The 25,257-nt window shown below is 41.3% G+C and overlaps 1 long non-coding RNA gene across 1 annotated transcript; it reads right to left on the reverse strand.

Moving 5' to 3' along the window:
* Positions 1-1,218: 1,218 nt before the first annotated feature.
* LOC116730609 (uncharacterized) lies at positions 1,219-12,236 on the reverse strand. The gene is made up of 3 exons (XR_004341362.1): positions 12,097-12,236; positions 9,099-9,236; positions 1,219-1,876 (listed from the first exon to the last, which is right to left on the reverse strand). It is a non-coding gene; the product is annotated as an uncharacterized LOC116730609 (long non-coding RNA).
* Positions 12,237-25,257: the final 13,021 nt, after the last annotated feature.

Below are 25,257 nucleotides of genomic sequence, written 5' to 3' on the forward strand. Positions count from 1 at the left end.
CGTTGCTTTGAGAAGTCAGGTGAAATGCCAATGGCTGCCTTCGGGGTTTTTCGCCTCCGCGGAGCTAGTTTGAGACCAACGACGTCTTTTAGGGCGAGTCGGTTCAGTTTCACCCTGTTAGAAGACGGAAACATGCTAACCAATAAAACCGTGACTAAATACACGTATTTAAAACGTGTTCAATAAAAAGTAGTTTATAATAAACGCTTGTTTTGGACCTACTCCAATATTGTCGCTTGTCATGGAAGTCCGTACTTCTCACAGTCTGAATTAATATCCAAGGTGAGCTCAAATGTAGCGCCCAACCACACTGCGCATGCGTAACAAGACTCATGGCAAGTATGACAAAGCAAAGCTTCGCCATTTTCTCACCTACCTGCCTGTCCAGACTGAAATTGTCCCTGGACTAGGCTCCTACAATCTTAAGCCTCTTTATTGCATATTTTCTCTTTAGAATATATTTATTGGGGCATTTAAAAAATTTTGAAATTATTAATGGTCTTATGAGAGCTTTTATCAAACAAAGCCCTCCAGTCAATACATAATTGGTTAAATACTTAATCGCGTATTAAGATAATATTGGGGGGGGGGAAACTGCACTGAATAAAAACCCTTAGACATTCCAAGAATTTCATACACGTTTAAACGTGAAAATAATTAGAATATTTACACATGTTAAAGCTACAGTATATGTGAATATTTATGTATCCATTAAATAATTACTGTTGACACACAGATTGAGTTTATATAACATACCAAACAATCATTTATAAATTAAATGGCACAAAAATCCAATTTCAAATTCAAGCAGCAACATCATTTGTTGGTGTCTTTAGCCACCAACAAATAATGGTGGCTAAAGACACGGAAACAACAACATGGAGGTTTGATATTTCATTCAGCCACAATTTTCGTTTGACTTTCTGGGGTACAAAAAGAAGCAATCACGGGCATTTAATACCAACCATGGGTCCATTTGTGTCCGCCTTTGACAACTGATGTTTTAAACTAATTTGATGTCATTAATAGTCTACTGGAAGGAAATGTGATTATATGAGAAAGGAAAACCCTGAGTTATTGTGGTGTCATGTCATAAGAGGTACCTGTCGTTTTTCAAAAATAGTCAATTGGCCCAAATGGGATCAGAACTAAGAAAAATAGGTTGTTTTACAAAGTTTGCGGCAAATAACATCCACTTATAGTAGGTAAGACATGAGATCAGGGCATTTTATGATTATTTATTGCCACAATTCCTCAAAATACGTCACTACAAATAAAAGTAAGCCGAGAAATGGTTTGTACAAAAAGCACAAAGTAAAGTTGTAACGGAATGAACCGACCCAGGACAAAAAACATTCAATAATTTCAATTTGGTGTGATTTAAAAAATTTTTTTTATCAGTTATAAGTACTTAAGACACACACAAATTTTGAAATACATATGTATTAATTTACTTTAGACATATTTACTTTGCTACACTGATTGAGGGTTTACAATTCTAAGATGAGTATAAATAAAATAAAAGTTAAAATAAGAAGAAATCTACTTGATTTACAAGTAGATGTGGAAAAGAAAGCAGCAGTGACTTTGGATGATGTATAAACGGAGAAAGTGAGAGATTAATGGGGTGCGAGGGGCGAGGGTTAGACCCTGGTGTTGGGAAGTAGCCGGTCCCTGGACTACGGCGGCCTGATTCACAACACCAGCTGTCCCGCCCCACCGAGTCTGCAGATGGCGCTCTGATGGTGGAAGTGTCTCTCCACTGGGAGGCAGGCAAGTGGTTCCACCTCGCTGCACACCCCCCCCCACCCCCCTGGGGGTATAGAGTCAGCTCTGCCTCTTCATCTCGTTGCTATCTTCGCTTCATCTGTGGCAGCTGTGAGAAGAAAAAAAAGAACATGCAAATGAGAATCCGAGGAAACCATTCAAGGTGAGCAGAAACAGGCAGACGTGAAGGAACTTTCTGCTTCCTCCTGTGATGTACACATCAACGATCCAGACATGAGAAGTTCTGGGAGTTCGTGCCCTACCTCTCCACACCTGCCAGGCGTTGGACCACCCACAGCCCCCCGCTTCAGTTAGAACATCATAAAAAAAAAAAAAAAATCCTCTATGTAAATTTCATAATCACACCAGGGCAATGAGGAATGTGTGTGTATGTACAGCGAAGAGGGATATAAGCTTTTACTTAGCATATGAAATGAGTTGGGATTAGAACGAGATAAAGAGCGCGGTGAAGAGCAGAGGGAGCGCTACGAGAGGAGAGCGGTCACTCATAATTTTGCTTCTCTGAAGCTCTTTAAATCTTCCTGACTGCTCTCAGAGCCGCACACGAGGCTCAGCTGAGCGATAAAAGAGCAGCAGCAGATTCGCCAATTATTCCGTACTTCACATTGAAATGTAGACTTTATCAGCATGATAAAAACGGGATTTACGAGCAAGGGAGGCAGGAGGGGGGGAAAAATACCCTATAAATGTGATGAACCAATCCCAGAAATCATTAAACGTTCTCATTTTAGCTACTTAACCGGGCCTAATTTCCAAAATAAGCAAATATTTATTCATGTTCTGGGGCAGACCGACAGAGACACATCGATCAATGACTATTAAACATAAACAGGGACTTCTGGGTCCACCCGTTCGGAGTTCTGCTGACTTTTAGGCCCTTAACAGTGTGCTTACGTTGCTGGATTTCTGGCTTTTTAAAGACGGTGTCAAGGCTGAAAAGCCACAGAATGAACGGGCTGCAATACTTTGGCGGCAGGAAGATAAAAAAAAACAAATTAGATAGTTCAGGGGGTTTGAACTGAGGTCACTATTTTACCAACTGGAGGCAACTCCCTCGGCGTCTTCATTTAATATAAATCCTGATTAGCTGGCCGTGGTCCTTGAAGCTAACAGCTAGCCCAACAGGGACCAAGACCCAAGCGGATTTCCTCAGTCTGAAAACTCCAATCTGAGAAACTTTATAGCAGATTATGAGAAAAAAACCTGTTTTATGAACCTTCAAACTGTCATGATTGCCTATGATTGTTTAGACGGGAAGGGAAGGTAAGCAGATTACAGTGATCTTCCTGCGTTGAACAGAGCATTTAAATTGTTTCCATTTATGGTAACTGTTTAATATAAAAGTAGCCATCAATACAATTGTGTTCGCTGTATTATTTTTGTCTTACTTTCTCATCTTGCAGTTAATCTGACCAGAAAAGCTCTTGTTGTGTTTCACACAGGAAGATTACTGGTGGTGCACTTCCTCCAACTTCAATTTCCTATTTCTAACAACCTAATTAGTGACTCATCACCAAAATGCAAACAAGAAGACAATTAAGGGGAAAGTATGGATTTTTAGGGTGTTGTTCTATATAAACTATTAGTGGTAATAGTTGACTGCTAAAAATACGATTCAATAGCACTGTGAGTTTACAAAAAAATTAAATTCAAGAAACATCTAGTCAAACAGCTGAGATAATCCAAACTCGGGTATCATATAATGTCCTTGGATCCAAGGCGATATTAGTGGATTTTCACAGTCTACACTCTTAAAAAATACAAAACCAAGTGAGTTTGACGCTGTTGACTGCATCAGTAAGCTACAATAGTTTTCTTACAAATTACAAGTAAATTTCTCAAATGTTCAAAAAACTGCATTTTACCCAACTTGACAGAGGGAATATTTCTGGGCTTTTCCAGGTTTCTCCTTTTGTTAGAAAATGATTTAGCTAATCTGACACCTAGCTGAGCAGGTGGCCTGACAGACCCAGCAGTCTGAGCTTTGGCTACTGTAGCAAGGAAACAAACTGCTTAGCTGAGAAGGAGGGCGACAAAAATAAAAACAGAATATCTTGACATTTACCTTGTTATGCTATAGCTATAAGTCCGAGTTTGAGGTGGCTAAAATTAGCTCAAACGAGGGGCTGTTTTACCGGCTGTAAGCCTCTCGCTGCTCTGAGGATTTGTACAAATAAACTTGCCTTACTCACTTTTCAACAAAATCTCTCCATCTGCCTACGATGGGTGGGGGGAACAATACCAAAAATAACTTCACAGAAACTCACTGTCCCTTTAAAGGTTTGTAAAAAGTCACTCGCATCAAGCACGCTGATTTTTTTCTAGGCTGGACTTGGTTTAAAGATGGCGGAAGTCCGCTTTGGACTCGATTTCTCTCAAACCAGCAGTTAGCTTCTGCCTCCGCAACCAACTATGCTAATTAAGGATAAGAGTTTTGTACTGCAGGTAAGAGATTAAACTTATAACCTTTCTACCAGAATCTTGCTGTCCAATTAAGTGTTTCAATGAACAATAAGGAATGAGATGGTGAGTAAAAATGTGTAAAATGTGTGTTTAGGAGCATGAAGCAGAGCAGTTTTACATCTCACTCATTTCTTCATGCGTGGTGGTCCTCTGATGAAAACCCCTCTGGAGAAATCTTCTGGGCTTTACATAAAAAAATAAGAAATACACCTTGGCATAAAAGTACAATTGCCCTTTCTGCAGATAATTTAAGATTTTCAGCTATAAATGCCACCACTGACCAGCCAGCGTTGGCTTGGGCATGCTGCTTTAATGTGTGTGTGCGCGATCATTTCATGCAAATCGATTGAGAATGTGTGCAACGCGCTCCGAGCGATACAAGACGTTGCACTAGTGTTTTTCATCTGCGTTAATTAAAAACGCCTCACTTTTATTTGATTCCTTTAATTGTTAACAAGGGAAGAAAGGCGCGTTTGTGTGGTTGACGAAAACCTACGGCGATTTTTACATGTGGAACAAAAGGTTCCAGTTGACGCGCAAAAAAACTGGGAGCGAATCAACGGCAAGCGGTACGTGAAAAGATAGGCGTCTAAATTCGTCTTCACATGTGTGCCTTTGTCTCGTGCTGGACTGGTGTGAAGCTGACGGGGAACGGGAGCAGCAGCTGAATTCCTTTAAATAGCCTCGCCTGCCTCATCATATGGTTGCTATGGCAGCCAGCCCCTCATTTCAAGATAACGTCCACATGCTCAGAGAGAGAGAGAGAGAAAGAGAGACCCCCTACACCTGAAAGCTATAGATCTATGCTGCTGCTGGGCGGAAAAAAGAGAAAGGAGGAAAAAAAAAAAAAGGTTTGCTGAAGAGATGCAGCCGCTTAAACGGCACATATGAATTCAGCACATGAGCGTCGGCATATACTGTGTGAGAAAAATCAATATTGGAGCAATGCATGATCAATCTCTTTCTTTTAAGGATTCAAAAAAAAAGTGCTGGGATTTAAATAAAGGGGCTTTCTGTGGCGGTTAGAAAGGGAAATAGGAAAATGTCAAGGAGGTAGGATGGGAATCATATTTAAAGTGAACCAGATGACTGAACAGCTGGTACAAGAAATGGGGTGACTGGGAGAAATGAGGAGTGTAAAAGATGATGAGAGCCGCTCTTATCGGGACTTATTTTCCTACTTTATTTTCCTTTTTTTTTTTTTTTAAATCTAATCAAAGTAGGTGCCACCTTTTCATTGATACCCCACTTTTTAAAATTTTATTTTAAGCATAGCAGCTCTTTTAAAACCACCTCTGTCGCTTTTCATCCCTTCATCCCTGCCATTCCCAACCCCCACCCTTTGTCTGGCTTCCCAGCCTCTCTTTTCAGTTTTATCCGACCTCTCAATTAGCCATAAGTTTAGCTGAGGGTCAAACAGGACGCAACCACTGCAGGATGGCAAGACGTCTCCAGCGGACTTCGCCTGAATTGCTCCCTGAAGTCCACTCTGGTAACTTCGCAGACATTTCATCTGGGAAGTCAGAGGACGGGAGCAGATTTTCATATCGACCGCATCACAAATCCCAAATTAATGAGCTGGTGAATTTTACAAAATTAAAGACAGTGGAAACTTTCCCACCAATGTTTGTAGATTGACAATATAAATCATTTCTTGGTGATATAATGTGGATTTCTGCTGCAGGAGTTCACTAAATATGTTTCTAAGAGAAGAAAGCTGCTTTTTCTTTTTGCTAGTTTGTTTAATTCGGTTGATGACATCACAAGAGGTACAAGAACCAAACTAATTCAAAAGATAGTTCCTGAAAAAACACTTTTGAATGTGAATAGAAATATGAGCGTAAAGAGAAAATAAGTTACATTTTATGGACGTTTTATCAGTTAGATAACGCCTCATGTGATGTCACCAGATATGTGTAACCGTGGCAACTCGTCTTCATTTAACTTCACTAAATTACTTTACAACAAAATGGCAAAAACTAATACAAAGACAAATCAGTTCTTTCTGCTGCACGTGTTTGGTTGATTTTACAAAAACGTAAAACAACTAAAATAGTTGGCAGAATTAAGAGTAAGATTTTTTTGAAAATCAACATGTGTTAATGAATATATTCATTAACTGGTCAGCAATTTGTATTGATAGTTTTGATCTAGATGAAATCCATGGCATATTGATACAATTTGTTTCAGATCTGTTGGAGTGAAACTACATAGAAATGTACTCTGTTGCATTCGGGTGAAAGAAAATTGAAAACCTTTAGGAAAAAAAAAAAAATCAAAACTTAAGATATATTTATGAATGTTTTCACACAAAACTGCAACACATTTGTATTTGCTATTTTTCAGGAATTTCTTTTTGATGTTTTATAAAACTTCCAAACTGTATCCAACCGCTCACGTTGAGCGTTTGGTTTTTTTTGTGTTTTTTTTCTCTCTGTAGCGAACAGAGTCTGCCGAGGAGGAAACGGAATAAGTCGATAAAAATGGCACCCTCAATTTCCTCTTAAAACACAGAGGCATGCTGATTGCGTTTGAGCGAGATGGGCGCGTCTCAGCGTCTCCTAATGCGTCTGTAAATCGAGTTGGAAGATGACGACGCCTGTTGTCTGTGCTGTGGGATGGGAGCCAGGAAGACAGAAAGATATGGAGGACGCACCGCCCTGTCAGCATACGCTACAGACCTCAGCCTGGGTCAAACCTTTGCAGACCGCCACAATAATAATAATACTGTAATTTTTTGACATACTTTTTACCTCTATACACAGACGCCATCTCCTTTTTTCCCCCCTGCAGGTTTACGTATAAATCAGATAACCGATTGTGTTTATGCAAATAACCTGCCTTCTGAACGTCGGCGGTTTATTTTGGGCTTAAATATTATCTCTGGAAACATACTGAGGGGCTGCGAGGTGCTATTGTGCATAAATAGAAGCGACTGTGTCCATTATTAAGGAGATGCTGCGGTCAGGTCTGAGAGCAGCAGCGATAAAGATGCTGGCTGAGCATTTGCCAAGCATCCGTTTCCTTTTTACACTGCTCTGAAAGGCCTTTCCCCCCCCCCCTCCCAATCACTGGTATACACACGCAGACACACACCAGGAGTGATGTACTCATGTTTCCTTTCTACTCTGGAGTGCACATCTATTTGATTCCAATTTAATTGGTTAAGAAAACTGGATTAGTCCTTTACCCTGACATTTCTGACTGAGTCGTCTTTTCCCCCCCCTCTTTTTTTCCTTAAACTGTTGTTGGTATGACACTAAATACCAGGAGTTTATGTAAATGAAACCATCTGGTTGCGCAAAATTAATTCCTTTTTGATTATTATCCGACAGTAAAACCAAGAAAACAGGCAGGTCAGTGTTTTCTTAAATGCAGCTGCTGCTTCTAAGTTATCTTTTTTTAAACGGTCTGCATTGAGCTGCCCTGAACTGCTGTATTCACACGGATGAAGTTAATGACTCCATTATGCTGGAATAGTTTTGACATTAAAAGAGACAATTATCCACACACCGAGGTATCTCACAGTCGCTTACACGCTGCAACACACACGTTAATGCACACATCCAGGGGCACGCCCTGCTGCCTGCAGCCCAGTGTTCCTCGTTGCCACGTCGACTGGGTCTGACCGCACCGCTGCTCGACAAACACATTAGGCATAGAGGATGAGATATTTTTTTCTGTATGTATAAATGTGTAGCTCATACACACTTTTTGCACACACACAGCCCCCCCCCACACACACACACACCGTCTCCATTACACGCCGACACACGAGCCCCACGCCCACTCAGAGGCGATAAGGCCTGGGCACTGGTACTCATTTAGTTCAGCTTTGTCTTTTTTTTTTCTTTTTTTTTTTGCTGTGCGTCCCAGATGAACTGCAGGGGGGAAAAAAAGAAATAAAAAAATGGGCAAAGCGCTCGCGGTGTTTAAGTTATTAGCAGAGTGGCACGGCTTTAACTTAATCCAGTGATGCTTCATAATCTGCGCTCGGCGGACGTGTGTGTAGGCTAATGGGAGCGGTGGGAAGAGCGGGTGTGGAAATGAAAGAATGTTCCTTATCGTGCGTAAAAGTGTCACGATATATTTGGGAAGATAGCCACCTTTAAATGCATCGCATTAGACAACTGACATGAGGAAACGGATGTGGAATGATTTCCTTGGATTTCGGGTTGAACTAGTCCACGTCCTGCGTCACCATTCATGCAGCTCACAGTCCCTTTCATGAGATGCTAGAGAAAAGAAACGTGGCAGCTCCTCCCCCACACGTTGCTGCACACTTCCAATCAGCTGGCCGAAAGGTTAATCACACGTTCCCCTCGCTTATAGGCTAATGCTAGCTTGGAGCTACTCTAATGAGCAGCGTTGCCAAAAAGTGAGCAAAGAAAAAAAAAAAAAAAAGATTAAAAATGATATTGATATAGATCAATAACAATAGTATATAACTAACTTTTTGTTCCATCATTTCAACCCAGTTACACTTTTTTGTGCTTCAGGTCTGTAAAAACCTGAAGCACAAAAACCATGAAATGGTGCTATTTTAACTCAAGGTTATGACACAGAGAAATTAGCAAGAGTAAAAGCATGAAGAGATTACAGAACAAATGATCTGAAAGTGAATATCCTATAAAATTATAAAGGAGAATACAGGAAACGGCACATTATCACACTTGACTGAACAAATTTTTTTTTACAAATGAGACTTCTTTTCCCCCTTTTTCCTCTTGCTGTAATCTTTTTTCATTTCCTGGCTTTAAGTTTAAATGCAGATCTATAAATTTACAAGTTGCAGCCAGATGCTTGCAGATGGTTCTGGCACTGAGGCGTGCCAATCGAGCACTAACCCTGATGACTCCTGCAGGTTGCCAGTTCCGACCGGCGCTGGCCTCGCTTCGCCGGGGTGGATGGAGGGATGGATTGGTAGATTGTGGGATAGCTGGCTGGGCGGATGGTCAGGTGCTTGGCTGGTGGGGCACAGAGAGCTGTAAGGAAACAACAAGGTCAGCGGTTTGGCAGAACGCATTCGGCATGCGTTGATGCTGGGCAGGGGAAATAAAAATGTTAAAAAACGCACTGGCGTTCCCGAAAGATGCAAAACCAAAAAGTACCACTGCCTTTTAAAAGCAGGGTTTTATTAGAAAGAGTAAAAAGAAGTATAATCCCCAACTCTACCCAACTGTTACAGTAAGGCAGTTTGACATAATAACTCCTACAGTCTAGGTATACCGAGGAGGGTAATTACAGTAAGGATTAGTGGAGATCTGCGGCAGCAGAGGCTTCCCGTGACACAAAGCAGTCACTGAAAAAGCAAACGCAGAATTACAATCAGATTTAGGAAAAGCACACACAGACAAACGCACGCACACAAAAACAGGCTGATGATGTACGCAGACACACGCAGCCATACGTGCACACGCCTTCCAGACCTACACACTCGTCGGCCATCACAGACAGGCTCGGCAGCCATTTTGCAAGGGTGCTCTGGAATGCTCAATTAGGGTAATTGCTGAGCTACACGTTCGTTTCCTGCAATTCTGCTCCATATGTAACCGAAAAGTACTACTTCACCGACTACGCTGCTCACGTTGCAGACACTGAGAAGGTCTGGAAAAAAGAAAAGTCCTGAACTGTGTGTTGGGTTTCTTTCTGCTGAGGCCCCCATGGTGTAAACCAGGACATGCATGATGGCGCATCGTCGTGCGGCGGTGTGCGAACTCTACATGTATGTGCGGATGCTGCATGGCTCGTCTGAATGTATGCGGCCGTGACGGTGGGCACACACGAGGAGGAGAGGTCCACGGTGTGGGGGAGAAATGGATTTTGTTGTAAATAGGAAGAGAAAGACGAAAAAGGACAGTGAAAGAAAATGTGAAGCTTGTTCTTGATGCCACAATTCGACAAATAATATTTGCAAATAATGATAAAGATCAGAGAACGCTTCTGGTCCAGCTTTTTCTGCCCGGTACCGATTTGCGACTGGATTCTGTTTTTGACCATTTCCACATTTTTCCCTCAGCGGATGCAAGATAATTTAATACGTTTTTGATAAAGTTAGTAGTTTAAAGTCAACAGAAAGTGAAGGAATTGCTCCGATTTTTTCAAAGAAGACACAATGTGTGGTTTTTGATTAAAATCAAAGTGAATGCTGGTGCTTGATGCATTTATAGTCTAAAACTCAAGCTAAACGTAGACGAAGGAAAAGGAAAAGAAAGGTAAATCACAACATCATCTGTGTACAGTCGTTTCATGATACATCTGCTGGAGAATCAGCAGCTGATTAGTCCGAACGCTGTTTTATGATTTTGAACATTAAATGCTGATGTGTCTCTCCGAGTGTTCGACCTGTGAGCTTGCACATCAGGAGTCTGAGCTCAGATCTCCACCCATGTCTCTGCCACACTGCTCACTGGTAAACGCCCCAAAAGAGAGAGAGCAAGAGAGAGAGAGAGAGAAAAGAAAAGTGGAATAAATGCTTCTTACATAAGAAAATCTATTTTTTTAAAGAAAGTCTGTATTGAAAGAAGTGTCAGTTTTATTATTTTGTCACACACTAAATGCTCATTTCTCATCTATAGTCGCTGACTTACCATTTCTAACATTACTAGGACTGGAGTCCCTTTTTGCAAAGATCTGCAATCACATGGCCAGTTTCTAACAAAGGCCACCTAAGGATAAGAACACAAGTATTACAGTAGCGAGCACAAAGAGGGGATTGATCGGTTCGTGTCATATGGACGGGCTGGAACCGGTCCCACGGCTCTGCGGTCGCTGGAGATTCGTGGGGGGGGGGGGATGGGGAGTGGGATGGGAAGATGACCGTGGCTGTGTGAAGTGGGACAGGTTGAATCCGAGTGTCGGCTGTGGGGTGGGGGGGGAAACGGACCGGCGCAATGCGCACACGCTCGGCCGGTGACAGACCGAGATGATCTGGATTCCTGTGCATACATGCATTTTACTGCTCTACATACAAAGCTCCCCCCCACCCTCCTTTCCTAATACTACTCCCCTCCGCCCTCCACCTCCCCATCGCTCTCACGCACCCACCCACCCCCACAGAATATGACACGAGACTGCATGTATGATCCAGCGACTCCTTTGTCTGGGTTCATCGGTCAGTAATGGCTAACAGTTTGACACGTTAAGCTACTCCTTTTTATGAATTGAAGTGAACCCACGCATACACACGCCCTCACCCCCACACACAAACACACACCCCGTCATGTGCATGGCAGATGACCCTGCCTTTGACACTTGTGCTTCACCATCACCCTCCGTCTCTACCGTACGTTACAGGAGTGTCATGACCGCCGCCACCTCAGACGCCGTTGTCCTCAGAACGCACCCACCGCCCCAACCCATCCGACCGGGCGATCAGCCGCTGTGACCGTGCTCTTTCATCTTCATGAGTCAGGAGAGTTCGACAGGAATCGCTGGCAAAGTGTGTGTGGAGACGGAGGAAGGTCCATCCTCACTCTAGTGAGTTTTTTCTTTCCTCGCCTCGATCGTATGCGGATGTTGAAACTGAACTTTCGCATCTGATGCCGGCGTCGCAAGCGGTGCCGAGGCGCCAGACGGAGGGGACCCTTTGTCTCCCACCACCGTCACACTGGGAGGGATGGCGTACATACACACGCATACACACACGCGCGCACCCACCCGTAGGCTGTACATTGATGGCTTCAAACCCACGCGTATACAGAACATGCTGCACACAATCACTTTCAGAAAAATGTTCAGAAGATGTCAAAGAAAAAAAGTGACAATAGGCTGCTGTCATGTGAACCTCCATCTGTGTGTCAAAGTACTGCCTGCGAGAGAGTGCGTGCATGTCCTCAGACTCACCTGACGGCACCCCGGGTTGTCGTGGTGATGCAGCCTCATCTGGGGCTGTGGAGCTGTGACACCTGATGTCCCACCTCCCCCTTTCATTCTCGCTCTCTGCGCCGTAGTATGGGATCAGTAGCTACACCCTAGCACTGACAGCAGAGGGGCGGGTGTGGGGGGGAGGTGGGTAGGAGGGGTTCTTATGCAGCCTGCCGGATCGTACCACCGGCCCCGCCTAGCCGAGGGGACCCCGGGGGGTAGGAAGCCCTGTCGCAGCCTGTGGAGCCGACTCCGAACCGCCCCGCCGTCTCCCGTCAGATGGTCTCTCCCTCCTCCCGCCGCTCTGATTGGTCGCTCCGCTTCCTCCTTCATCAAAATGTAAAATTCCAAGACAGAGAGAGTAGTGCATCGTTTGTGTGTGCGTGTGAAAAAAAAATTTGTCTAAAAGAAAGGCCGAATACAAGAGGAGGGGGGAAAAAATGTGTGTGTGTATGATGCAGACTTGGTTGACTGCAGGCAGCAGCACATGCGTGTGCTACATGGGAGCCTTCATGTTAACATGCGTGTGTTTGTGGCTTTGCATCAGGGAGACAATATACAGAATGCTATTGTCTGTGTGGGCGTGTGATAGAGGTAGGGAGAGACACAAGACAAAGAGAGGGCGAGGGACAGGAAGACATTTCACTCTGTATATGTGTGTGTGATTGAGAGGAAGAAACAGAAAGCAATGTGTAGGGCCTGAGAGCTGTCATCATTAGTCTCTCTGCGGTGGCTGGTGTTGAGCTGCAAAAGGGCTTGTCAGTCAGTTTCTGTCACAACATTTCACTGGAACACACACACACCCAATCCCAGAGGGGATCATGTCAAGATGGGGGCCAGGCTGCTCTGACAAACCGATCTGAGCCCCCCTCCAACCCTTGACTCCCTCCTGGTAACCTTTAACCCCTCTTTGCTGACATTCATGCCAGTGGTGACACATTCCGGATCAACCGTGTGATTCCGGTTTTCCTAACCGAGGGAAGAGGCGTTGTGAAGGCGGCTGAAATCCTGCAGCCGAAAGTTTGTGCATGTGTGAAGAGGATGCGGACAGGAGCGAACGCCCGCTTACAGCCGAGTCTCCTCCCCAGAGAACGAGGCAATGCAATACTGCTGACTCACTGTACGCATGCCGGGCCTCAACGCCACACCGAGTTCTGATCCAGGTTCCGAGTCCATCAAATCTCATAAAACAAGACGGGATCGGCAACAACTGACAACTGCATGGTGGACATTTAACTAAACATTCAATGGTTTTTCAGAATTAGCTTTTTAAAAAAAGATTTTATCCAGTTTATGACGTTTACCAATAATTTATGACAGACATTTATACAGAAGTCAGAGTTTATAAAAAACTAAAAGATTGACAGATGAACAGATAGACTGGTCAGACTTAATGGTGGATAAATATATGGACAGACAGACCTAAGGATGAAAGTAATTATGAAACAGAAAATAAAAACACAGTAAGGATTTTCTGTGTTTTTAACAGAAGAACACAGAACATGTACATGTCTGTACATGGGGACAGACATGTACAGTCTGTCCCCATGTACATGTGGACAGACTGACAAAGCTTCTAGATGAAGAAAAGTGCAAAAAAGTTTGAAAATACATTTTTGGATTGTGGGGTAGATGGATACACGGACAGAAAGAAAGGATGGATAGATGCAAAGGACAAATGGACTAGAAGATGGTCTACAAGTAAGAAACTAATGGATGAATGGACAAACTGGTATAAATCAATGAAAGGTTGGACAAACGGATGGATGAACCGGTAAAGACGGATAGAGGAATGGACTAACGATGGGTGAATTAAGAGATGTAAAATACTTTAGTTTGGCAATAGGGATTTTTTTTGCCATACATTCTTATTCAGACGTAGAGAAATACATCCCTTGAATCCCACACTTTTTCAGATCGAACAGGAACCCCGAACACAGCAGACCCCCAAAAGCATTTCCCTCCCATCCAACCGTTTTCTCCACTCAGCGGACTTTTATCTGCACACATAAAACTCAGTCCTTCCCTTTTCCCTTGCTTTTCTCCGTCTCTCCCCTGCTGCCGATTTAATTACCTTCTATATTTATCGGAGCTCAAGATGCTATTTTGGTTTTGAGACTCTTGTCACTGATATCGGGAGGCTACATTATTCAGAGTGAGAGCACCGGGGGCCGTCACACTCGGAACAAGAGCACTGTTGTTAACCCTGTAGAGGAGGACGGAGGATGTGTCACACTCGCGCCGTAATGCCAGTGTGTAAGTCGTCGGGCAGAGTAAATGTATTTCCTGTAACAGTGTGTGGGAAGCGCCGCTATATTTCAGAAGGTGTGGTCCTTCCTCTGTCTCCATTTTGTGACTGCTTCATCTCAACTCTCGGCTTCAGAACATCAAAGGAGAGACGGCTATCTTAAAAACAGACACACACGCACAAACGCATAAAAACCACAGGCGAAAAACAAACAACAAAAGGAAAAAAAAACAAAAAAAAACAGAAGTGCATCTATCCTTGTGCACCGGCTGCTCGTGTGTGCGCACACACAAAGCGGCGGACACAGTATAGATCGCTGTCCTCCATTTTTGGTTGTGATTTATGGCTGCTCTTCAGTAGAGGCCACAGTCATCTGGGAGATGATGGCCATATTGATCTGATAAACAGTTTCATTTACTGCCAAAGCCTGCCATTCATACTCACACACACACAGAGGAAAAGCAAAGACACATAGATTCACAGCAGGAATAACCCAGCTTTCTGCTTCATCAATTCCCCACCTCCTCCATGTCTGCTTCTCTCTTTCTCTGCTCTTTCTTTTCTCCTCCCCCCAGGCCACCTCACCCTCCCCTCCTCTCCAAGCGTGCTTTAACTCTTTTTCTTCAGCCTCCGTTCTCGCCGCTTCCAGCGTCTGCTGCCAGTCACCTGGTTCGGTACCAACGCCGCTCCCTCTGCAGTCTGGCCTCGTTCCCCTTACAAGCTCTACTACGTTGAACTTTTCCCCCTTTTTGTCGCGTTGCCACCACAAACTTCAACACATATCATTAGGATTTTATGCGATAAAGCAGCACGAAGTCACACATAAATGTGGCACGCAACGAAGATCGTAGATATGCTTTCAGACATTTTTTTAAAGTAAAATTATTAATTGTGGAGAAGATTTCTTTAAGCCTCCCCTTCGCTCAGGTCAACCTAAACAAAATAATGAAACACCAGAAATCACCTCCTTTTTAAAAAAGGTCTGCTGGTGTGTAAGCTTCAATTTATCATCAGAAAATAGAAAGAGTATCGTACGCCTGCAAACCAAGCAACAAACATGTCAAATGGGCCAAAACTGTCAAGTCAAAAATAACTGTAGGCCAAAAAAAATATATATATAAAAATATATTTTTTTTAAATTAAGGAAATAAAGTAGTTTGATGTTTTTTATTTATTTTTTTTTTTGTAGGACCACAAGCTTAAATATTTAGCATGTTTGCTGTATTATACTAAAGGGAAATCGTTATTAAATTTTGGAGGGCTCAAGTAAATAAATTTATTCTTAGTCCAACAGCTGGATTTGGGTCACTTTCCCAAAAACGCTAGCTATAGTTACCCAACTTTAATAAAAGCTGCTTTGTGTTGGCTTTTTAGTAAAAGTCTGGATAAATGTGGTTCTACTTCCTATAAAAGCTTGATTATAAAAACATAAATAGTTTGTGTTGTACTTAATTTTTCATTGAAAATCGTTTTTTAAAATAATTTTACCCCAATTACAGATGAAAAGTCTCCATCTATATGAACTGTGTTGGAAGAGAGAAATTTGTATCATTCTTGAATGATAATTTGGGGGCTGAACGAAATCAGTCTGAGGGCCACAATTAGCCCCCAAGCCGCATTTTGGACATCACAGACTTAGAGTGACAGGACAGCTAAGAAACTTCTTTATTAAAGGGGATGTGCTCGTAGTTCCAGACCTTTGACCTCATCTTGAACTCAGATCAAGATGAGTTCATCTTGATGAACTTCTAGTTCAAATGCCATTCATAAAAAAAATAAATCATTAGATATGAATACTTTGAGTTTCCTGTGCGTCAAAACAAGTATGAGACTCAAATAAGATGAATGTTAACATTACTTTATCCACTTAAATCAGATGTAATTATCAACCAGCTCCAGTCGGTTTCCAGCTTGAACTGGATTTAACAGGCAGATGTAAACAATTTACATCCTGTTCAAAAGAAAAAGTGAAGCTTTTCAGCTCATCTTACAGCCGAGGTACAAGATGTTCAATAATATAGGCGACTGTTTGCTCTGCTGCGTCTGTGAGCCCTCCAAGCTTCAGCGGCATCCTGGAACGTTATTAGCTGTTCTACGCTTAGCTCTGCAGGGATGTCTGTGTGCCCTCATTTATGCTGGCTGTGCCACCGCTTTAAGAGCAAAACCGGAGCGCTGCTCATCTCTCTGCTCTTTGGTTCTTGTTTCACGCCCGATCCAAACGAGAAGAGTGACCAAACGTCTGCTTCAATGAGATGCTGACTGTTGGTCAAATCAGGTCCGTTTGATCAGCAGAATCTATGCAGCAGGTCCCATTTACACACTGAGACCTACGCTTAGTTCATGTGATAAAAGAGGAATATAATCCACAAAAGTAATAAAAACATTAGGGTTTGTTTATGTTTTGATGCAAATAAAAAAAATTGCTTATGCAATTGTGCACGCCTGTATGCACAATGTCTAGCAAAACCATTAAAACCTCTTGAACTTTGTCCTGTTGCAACCATAAACTTCAGTGTATTTTATCAGGCTTTTATTTGAAGTTGAAACTTCAACTCCATTTTATTTTCTTATAGAAACAGACTCTGTAATGTGCGGCATACATTTGTATACCTGCAAATCAACACTTTGTCTAATCATTTTTTGCTGAAATTACAGAAGCAAAAGTTATTTTTTTCCCCGTCTACCAAGTTTGATCATCTGGAGACAGAAATCTTCAAGCAGAAATTTTCAATTTTCAGGTCATCATGCTCTGGGGATGTTTTTCTTCGTGAATCAGAAATAGTGTTACATTAAGCCAGATAGTTTTTGGTCTCTGACCAGATCAGGTTTGCCATGTCACCAGGTTGGTTTTTGGCAAACTGCTAACTTTTTTATCTCTGAAACACTGGGACACGAGGGGGGAAAAAAAATCATAATCCATATATTTTGTTTCTTCCATTTACGTCACAATTATGCACAACTTTGTGTTGGTCTGCCACATAAAAGTTTGTTTTATAAATATGAAAATCTTCAAGAGGTGAAAATTAATAAATTAGTACTTTAACACATTCATTTTGATGAATTAGTAGCTAATAGATTTTAAAACATTGAAATTTTAATGCAATTAATCACTTTTCATCTTTACTTAAATGTTCTGAACTTTTGTATTTGTGTGTTTCTGATATACTTGTAAATTTAACAGAAATTTGCCACATCGGGGTTTCACTTTAGCTCCAAAAAAATGATCTGACTGGATGCTGGAAAAAGACTATTTTTGTGTTCAGGTTGTGCTAAAAGGAGTTAGCCTATCGCCAAAAATATTAAAGCCTAAAAAAACACTTTGATGCTAAAAAACACAGGCGTCCCCAGCGCTAATGTCAACATTCATAGTTCTAATTTCTAAAGAAATATTTTAATAAATTATTTCCATGAATGATCAGTGGTTCACTTGAAAGCTGAATGGGTAAAATGGCACCAACTATCAGATTAAAAACAATAAACATTCTTGTTGTTGAGCTCATATTTAATAATTTATCAGCAAGAGTTTTTCAACTGAAAATGTTGCTTATTTTGTCAATACATAGTTTGATTAAGGTGTGATTAACTAGTGTGAATATTTTTTCAAGGCGATATAACTTCTCCAGCCATTGATAATTGTTACATCTGTCCAGTAATGGTCCAACCTGTGGTCAGCATTAAATTAAGTGAAGGCCAATTCATTATACCTCCAATTTCTTCCTCTAAGCCGAGATGTCAGGGAATATTCCCACGTTAAACGGACAGTTTTTCCAGAGTTTCACGGCGATGTAATAGATGTGATGGGTCAAGCTGTTTTAATTAGTCCTTCTGGAAAGGCTAAATTTAGCAATAGAGTTTTTCTGTGTGATGACAGCTTAAATATTCACGCAGTGGCTTTCGCACTTGGAGAAGAATTAAATTACCACCAGTATTTGTTTTCTCATGATTTAAAAAAAAAAATGCAAATAGGAATTTGCCAACATTCTTTGAATTTCAATCAGGCATATTAGTTTGAGACCCATCTCCTAAAACGCTCTGTGTCCTGCTGTGTGTACATGCATCATTTGTCATTTCTTAGATAACGCCAAAGAAAGAGAATTTGGGGTGAAAAAAAAAAAGTAAAAATACACAACTACGAGTGCACAAGTTACTCTTTCTCTCTCAGACACACACACACACACACACACACGCCCCCACACACACATGCACACACACTAGGAGGCTTTCAGTTTCTAAATCAATCCCACATCCGTAGCTAATGCAGTGCTGGGCCCTCTTCAGGAAGCATTAGGCCTATTAGTCAAAGTGCGTACATTCCTGTATGTGTGTGTGTGTCTGAGCGCATGCAGAAGCCGCACATTCAGCAGTAGCCCATCTCAGTGGATCCTGTGGGTCAGCAGGTGCAACAGGGAATGAGGGACCTTCTTATAGAGTGTGTATGTGAGCGCGGGTGAACGCTCCCTCCCCTCGGCATCCTCTGGGCTCTTTATCGCTCTAAAATTATCCTCCATTTACTGGAAGACACTGGGCAGATTGAGGAAAAGAGAAATATGGACACTCCAGTTTGAATGTTTTCCTGGATCACTTTACTGGTGCAGAACAAAGGCAGAAGCAGGCGCTTTGCTTTGTCAAATAATCTAATTTATGTGGCACCGATAAGCTGGGAAGTCGGTTACTTGGAAAGGGTGGCGATGGCTCGTTTTCTCACATGGGGACATTTTAGCTTGATGCAGTAACACTAAACATCTGGAGTGTTCATGAGACATGAGCACCACAGCGCCAATCACGGTTGCTAAGCAGTTACAGTGACACAGCTGGGTGCTTAGCTACAACATACAACACTCTGCTACTATGGAGCGGTATGTGGAGACGAAGATGCTGTCATTAGTCAGCCGGGTCTGGCAGGGCGTCAAAAAGAAGTCTTTCAGAAATGAAAGTGAAATTACTCCTCAGAGCTCAAAACCAAGCAAAAAAACTTTTATTTTATACTCTAACCGGCCACTTTATTAGGTTCAACTTCCTGCAGTCAGAGATGTAGAATCAGTCAACATTTATGGAAGAAACTCGATGCATTTAGGCGTCCAGATGACTAAGTCAATTTCAAACTGAGCATCAGAATGGTGAATAATGGGGATTTAAGTGACTTAATGTTGCACGGTTGTTGGTGCTGGCTGGTCTGAGTATTTCTGAAACTGCGGATCTGAGACTTTCACGCATTTCCAACTTTTGGGTTTACAGATGATAGAAAAAAAGGAGAGAATCCATTGGTCAGAGGTGAATTGCCAGACTGGTTTGGAATCATGAAAAGCAACAAAGGCTCAAATACTCACTTATTACCAGCAAGGTATGCAGAACATTCTGCATGTATGCTGTAGCTTGAGATGAGCTACACCAGAGGAAAACCACAGTCAGAGGCATTTCTGTCAACGGAGAACAGGAACAACTAGAATTTACACAAGTTCCCCGATGATAACAAAATGTCAGCTGTGGTATCAATTTCAGCCATTCAGAATTTGCTATACATGAATCCGTAACTCCATCTCGTCTTATTAATACCTTAAGAGTGAGGGTGGGAGTGTAACAGTTCCAGTAGTACCAGTTGAGGCGGGCCATGCCCGTTGCTTTATGACCCCAGTATACCCACCTACTGATGGATACTTCCAACAACATACAGCACAAATCAACTCAATGGCCAACAAAGTCACCATATTTGAATCATATAGGGGAACTTTTCAGAGATGGTGGACTGAGGGATTTGCAGCCCATAAATCTGCAGTAACATCATGATGCTACCATGACAGTATGGACCAGAACCTGTGAGGAATGTTTGACACCTTGTTATGGTTTATGCTGTAAAGAATGAAGGAAGTTCAAGGGGCCCAAGGAAAGTGTATCTAATATAGTGACTGCTGAATGTTAGTCTAACCAAAGCCCCATTCTTAATCATTTAAATAAGTGTTGATCAATAGTTCTTTGAGCCTTCTAAAGATCTTTCAAAGTTTCTGTTTGGACTTAGGAATCGATCATTCTTTGAATACCTGACAGTACAAAAAGTTGAGAGGCGATGTCTTAATCAGGCTAAGTCCATTCTTTAGCTAATAGCCCTTTCGGAATCAAATTATGAATTGTTACTAACACTTTTTAAATATTTCAAACTGTCTTACAATATCTACTTCTGGTATGTTTAATAGATCTGACCAGAGAAATGGGAACAAATTGTATCTTTGTTTAAGGTTGCAATCAAATAAAATAGGTTCTTTGTTAAGTTGCCTTTAAGTCTTAAAGCAGCCCAAGTTCAGAGGAACCTTTATTCCTTTATAACAAGGCAGCTGATCGTTTTGCTCTTTTGACATTTGCTCTTTTTGAAGCAAACGGGTTTTTTTCGTATATGAAAAGAAGTCGTCTGTTTGGATGAATTTGTACACAGTACACCAATTCATTCACAGTTTGACAATTAATAACTGATCATTTTTCTCCAATTTGACCAGATTAGAGAATGGAAATGTGTTTGGCTCCATCAAATAACCAGCAGGAGATTGTACAGGTTTGTGGGGTTTTTTTACTCTCTTAAACAGAGTCAGAATCAAATCAATTTAAATGTAAACTAATATAAAGTCCTTTAAAATCCACAGTTAAATTTCACAGGATTTGAGCATCTCTTAGAATATACTTTATTACTTACATAATTCATTAAGATTAGTTAAGAAGAAATTAAGCTGGTGCTGAAACGATGCTTTTAAAATAATATTACATTTACTTATGATCTGTACCAATTGTGTTTTCACTTTCTAAACTCCTGTTTTAATTAAATCATTTATTAATTTTTAATGCTTGGCTTTTATCAAGGTTTGAAATTGAAGGAAGTTTAGGATGAAAAGGTAATGTCTGCATATAAACAGGACAAAGTTCATTTAGTCCTGGTTTATACAACAAAAAAGGGCATTTCTTCAAAAAAAAGTAGTTAGTAATGCACTAATAAAAATTTATTTCATGTATAAATAACTACTAACATTATATATTAAAACAGAGGAAGTACTTAAAATTTCCTGGTACTGTACATTGCACATTTAAGAATGAAACATTATTTTAAGGCTGTTAAAACAAAAACAGATAAGCTGGTTATGCCACAAACCCAGAACAGTACGTCCTAAAAACAATAATGAACTCTGGACACCGATGTAATGCTTGTTATTATGGCTGGGAATTACAGCACTGTGGATGACTTGGGCAATTGGGTGCAGGCGTGTGTATGTGTGTGTAAATATATGTGGGTGTGTAAATAGGTAAATATTATTTATGTATATATCCAGGTAGATGCGTATGTACTGTATATATATATACAGTATATGGGTGTATGTATTACTTTCATCTGGTTCAGGAAATATTATTATAGATATTATTATTATTGTTTGTTTTTTTTGAAAGGATACTAGAAACAGGAAGACTATTTATGCTATGAATTAATGAATAGAAAAGGGGTATGATTATATAAATTAAACTTCATCATACTCCTTTTCAGACTTACAGTCACCAAATAAGTGGTGTATTTACATGTATTTGAGTAAGTAAATCTGATAGTAAGGTATTGTATTTACACTTAGAAACATTAAAGTCTTTATTATTATTATTATGTTTTGTTGGTAAAATGTCTGAAATAAATCATCATCATCATCATGTCCAATAAATATCAACTTGCTTTGGATGTATAGACTATTTAAGGAAAAAGATGCAGGAAACTTTTAAAGTAGATGTCTGAAGGTCAATCCTCCGTATCTAACGTTAGACAGAAAGCAGTCTGACCCCACACCACTTCCTTTGCAAATCCACTCTTCCAAATCACATGAAAATTGCCACGAAGAGTTTGAGTAATCCTGCAGACGAAAAGAGATGTACATATGTAGCTAAGCAGACGGAAAGAGCACTGAAAGCATGCGTAATATATTGGAGGAATCCAGGTTTCCCCACTTAGAACAAATGCATCTAGCAGCAGTATCTAAACCGACAGGCACAAGCCAGGGCTGCATATTAGGAAGACAATGCAGCAGCAATTGTTAAACATTGCGCTTACATAATGAATTGCAATTAACCCAGATTTTCCTCAGCACACTCCATTTTTCATCAGCACAGCCCCCCACTCCGCCCCAACTCTCTATCCAAGTGGCCAACTACACACTGATAAGCAGAGTTTTAACGCATGTCCCCTGAAATGTTACAATATCGCATCCAAGCAGTGTGCAGACACCTTATTTCATGAGCTAATATTGCAACAATGACCGCGGTTTGATAAATCGTGCAGCTCTACTATGGACTAAACTGACTCTGGGTGTTTCAGTTACAATCGGCTTGATGCCGGTTTATTATTTGAAGAAAAGCACATACACTGCTAATGCAAGTGTCAGTCATCCAAGCACAAACTAATGGCTTCTTCCTATACATGTGTATCACGCTGCCTCTACAGATGGACAGATACTGGCAGTATAATTTGTGGGTTCGCTCTCTTCGATTAGATGACCACTGTAAAAGTGGCTAGTAACATTTCCAGAGAAGAGAATTAAAATTCTAATAGAATTAAAGCACAAATGAAGCTAATTTCTCCCATGTTTCCCTATAAAAGCACCATTACTGCACTCACTGTAAAGAGGTTTCTAATCGACTCCTCAGGAGGAAGTAGTTCTTCAGAACGGTGGTCAGTGAATTATTCAGGACTACCTGGTCACTCCTCACTTGATCTCAACCTCCGTCCTGCTGTATATCCCTTTAAGACCTTCGCATCAGGAGGTGGATCAAGTGTCTACAAATCAATACCATCCATTCATGCACTCGCATGATCACGCATTGTCATGTAAACGTGCACATTAACAGTCCGTTCAAGTAATGGCTCCGTGAGATACATTTTATCCTCTGGTTCTTCGGTCCAAATTAAAATGTGGCAACGTTAGAAAACAAAATTCTGAGAAGCACAAATAAAATCAATAATCCCTGTATTATCTAACTGTATCACCACCATACAGTTACCTAAAAAAGAAGAAATAAACACTTCTTATCACAACAGTACCACAAAATACCGTGCTAAAACTTTAAGTCCAATATCACTTCCATCTCCCTCCCTATGATAACGTTACATGTCAAGTTAAAAGGCATTTATGCAAAGCTCTGCATAACAAAATGTACTCTTTGTAAATTCTTTGCCTAGTTAAGAAATGTGTTTTATCTTCTCGGGACATTAAAGGCGAGATTAAGATTAAGATTAAAAGACAGCCAGAAACACATGATGTCAAGCTTGGAGCACAGAGCAGCAGAAATGCTGTCCAGATAGAGCTCTGCATCGTAGGGCGGAAGTGAAACAGATAGAGGTTATTATATTTATGTCTATTAATTGATTCAGCGGTCAAACTGCTCTTAAATTGTAAAAACTCTCATGATCATGTCAGATCATGACCAATTCAGCACACATAACTTTTTGTTTCAAATAAAAAACACGTAAATCAAGTTATATCTTCATTTATACGAATACTAAAAAAAAAATGTAATTCATGGCTGACAGAGGCAAACCTGGGGATCACCAATATAAATAATAACCCAATAAAAGAAACATTAGGCACTCAGATCAGTCAGACAAGGCAGCTACGATGACCTGTGGGAAAACGAGGAAGAAGAGAGTCGTTGCAGGAGAGGGAGAGGAAGAAACTAGTGGAGAAAGCGAGACGGTGAGCCTGGACATTATAAATCATGTCTGCTGTTGGCGCCGGCCGCGTATCCTAGCAACCAGACAGACCCCCTCCGCCTCTCCTCCATCCCCTCTCCATCTTCCACTAACAGCCTGGCCACTCTGATTACCCATACTGCACCGGGCCGTGCCCTAAAAACTCCTGACAGAGTTTGGTTTGAGCTTACAGCTTGATGACAGATCGAGGCGGAGTTAGCGCTGAGCAAATCTAGCAGGAACTGACCCCAGATCAGTGAGCTGGGAGCAGGTAACAGACACCAGTCAGGATCTCTCCCTCTATACTGGCACACTTAGATGGAAAATACACATATCTTATTTCAATGTAATGTAACACTGGCAAAAATTCGTGCAAGAATATGAAGGCTGACCATTTAATTGGCTGAGTTTTAATGCTAACGTTAGCCCGATGAGGGCAAGAAATGAACGCAGCAGATTACAAATGAATCAAAAGGTCTGTCCTCTAAAACTAATGGCACATGACAAAGTCAGGTAAATAACAACACCATGTTGGACATCTACTAATGTCCAATATGACAATGTTTTCCAACTCAATTTGTCCAGGCACTGATCCAGATGCCAATATATGCACATATATTTCCACCTAATTGCAGAAACATCAAGTCCCTCATGTGGAGGAATTTACATATTATCATGCCTACTCTGATCAAGAACGCCCACTGGCAGTGGCACACATCAACACAATGCTTTTTTTAAAAAGGTACACCCTCGCCGAGCTGAATGAGAAAAACCACTCCTTCATAAAAGCGAAGCATTTCAGATTTAAACTTAGGAATCATCTTTAACCGAAATCATAAACTACATACTACTAAGGCTGGTGGAATAGCAACAGATTTTTGTAATTCATAGTTTTTTGCTACATAAAATGGTGGAAAATAAAGATAGTGCTTCAGAGTAACATTCCACATAATTCAGAACACATCATCCCCAAAATGGTGGTGGAGGCATCATGCTGTGGGGTGGGGTGCATTTCATCAGGAAAGATAAGGAACTTGGTCAGAGTCCCACTAGCCCCCTTAGAGGGGCTAGTGGGACTCTGACCCACTAGCCCCCCTTAGCCCCCCTTAGAGGGGCTAGTAGGTTTTCAACCCCTCTAGGAGCTAAAAACCAACTAGAGGGGTCTTTAGCCCCTAGAGGGGTTAAAAACAAA

Source organism: Xiphophorus hellerii, chromosome 13, assembly GCF_003331165.1.
Source record: "Xiphophorus hellerii strain 12219 chromosome 13, Xiphophorus_hellerii-4.1, whole genome shotgun sequence".
In the NCBI taxonomy this organism is placed as follows: Eukaryota; Metazoa; Chordata; class Actinopteri; order Cyprinodontiformes; family Poeciliidae; genus Xiphophorus; species Xiphophorus hellerii.